A 2,387-nucleotide genomic window follows, 5' to 3' on the forward strand; every position below is an offset into this window, starting at 1 on the left:
GCCCAAGGGGCCACGCCGAAACCCAAGCCCACCCGGGATGGTGACTTGGGCGTTTGTACTCAACCCACGTCACAACCCCGCCCCATACCCCATATTCTTATATTTCCTAGATCACTATTGATTTAGTTAATTGAAATCACTATTTATTTAATTAATATATATTAAATTTATTGTTCATTCAGTTTCTATTCTATTAGTATATCCAATCTATTGAATGAAGCGCCCTTTACCATTTTATTGATGCTAAGCCTTCCCAGGACTAGCGACTTAGGTACTTAGCTTAGAGCCAACGGTTCGATCACTAACGTTGCGCGCTGGGTGAGTATCAGTTCGTTTAATTACGGTACTGAGACTCGTTATAGTAACCAATAGAGGAAAAAATCATGATATGACCAAAACTATATCAACACGGCGGGAATTTGATCGGTATCGGTTTGTTTTGTTACGTCACCTCACTCGTTACAACAACCCATAGAGAAAAAAAAATCTTGATATGATCAAAAATACTGACACGTGAATTACATCGATAAAAAAAAACGCAACTTACATAAGACTATGGGGTATGGGCCGGGGGTTGGGTACAAACGCCCAAGTCATCACCCCGGGTGGGTTTGGGTTTCGGCGTGGCCCCTTGGGCGGGGGTTTCAGCCCGGGCGTTGGGCATGCCTAGCGGTCCTCCATTGGTTGGTTGGCTAGGTCATAGCAGCTATGTTTAAAATTTAAAAAATAACCGTTTTTAGGCTTTTTTTTTAATTTTATTAAAACTGGCCAACCCACGCGGGCTAGCCCCGCCCCGCCCCACCGTACCGACCCAACACGTCACTCACCACCAAGGGACTCGAAGTCCACGTGTGAACCCATGCCCCAAACCCCAGCCACACTATACCCCACAGTATAAGATATATAAAAGAACCACATAACACATGTAAAAACCTACTAAATAACACATATAAAAAATATTTAATAAAAGATGAAGTGAATCTACTGTTCATTCACTTCATCTTTTATTAGTATACAATGTGTAAACTTTCATATCCATGTTTTTTTAACTATTATGATTTATACATGTATAAACCTTTATATCAATGAATATAATTGAATATAATGACACATATGTAGATGTTCATATATAAGCTTTTTTTTTTTAAACTATTATGATTTACACATGTGTAAACCTTTATATCTATTTTTTAAATATTATGATCTATACATTTCTAAACCTTCGTATCTTTTTCTATATAAATATTATAATTTACACATGTGTAAAAATTAATATTTATGATTACACATATGTAAACCTTCATTTATCTATGATTTACATATGTTTAAACCTGCATATCTATGCTTATTTTTTACCTATTAGGATTTACGCATGTATAAACCTTTATGTGCTTATTGTTTTTAACTATTAAGATTTGCAAACATTTATTAAATAACCATATCAAACGGCTAAGTCAAGTGAAAAAGACTAGTGGAACAACAGAGATCTCTTTTTCAAATCAAATATGCACCTTAAAATGCCGGTGAGAATGTAGTTCAGTCGTTGATAAAGTTCTATTATTAACAACAAATTTCTAGATAATCAAGAAAATACAGGAAAACTAACATATAAAAATTATAAATGACAACAAGACAGATGGCATACTCTTTTGCAAACAATTGCAACTACAAGGTTGAAGATTTCCTTCTCTGATGTTGAGAAAGTCTATTATAAATCAATTTTCTTTGTAGTCTCCACTCTAAAGAAATAGATAAATACCATAAAAATCGAACCATTATATGTAAGAACAGGAAAATAAATGCATTCTTCCAAACACATGTTACCTGTAATCTATATCAAAATAAATAATCCATCAAAAGTTCAAAACATAAACTCCAACTGAATCCGATAAAGACAAATAACAAAAAAAGTGGTGTCGATCAACTATAGTAGGATTAGATATACGAGAGAAAAGATGTAAGTTATCCTACGAGTATCAATAGTCAGATCTGGATAGCTATCGTGTTGCCAGATAGTTCCGCTATTGATCTGCCGGTGGTATTTTCCGGTACTATTAAGTCGGTGGTGTTTTATGAAATTATTGAGTTTGGGTCTATTGGAACATGATGCTATGCATTTTTACAAGGTTGCCCTTTTCAGTTTTGTTAATGGGTTTTTTATTACCCGCTTTGCATTTATACCCCTTTCTTAATCTTAGCCTTTAATTAAAATTGATCAATGGATGAGATTGGTTCTTAGTGTTCTCACAAAAATGCATGTTCTCAAGATAACCCTCCCCTATATATATATATATATATATATATATATATATATATATATATATATATATATATATATAGGATAATGCTAGATAAAAAACCCTAAAATTCTTAGAAAACTCTGGAAA

Source organism: Helianthus annuus, chromosome 6 (genome assembly GCF_002127325.2).
Source record: "Helianthus annuus cultivar XRQ/B chromosome 6, HanXRQr2.0-SUNRISE, whole genome shotgun sequence".
In the NCBI taxonomy this organism is placed as follows: Eukaryota; Viridiplantae; Streptophyta; class Magnoliopsida; order Asterales; family Asteraceae; genus Helianthus; species Helianthus annuus.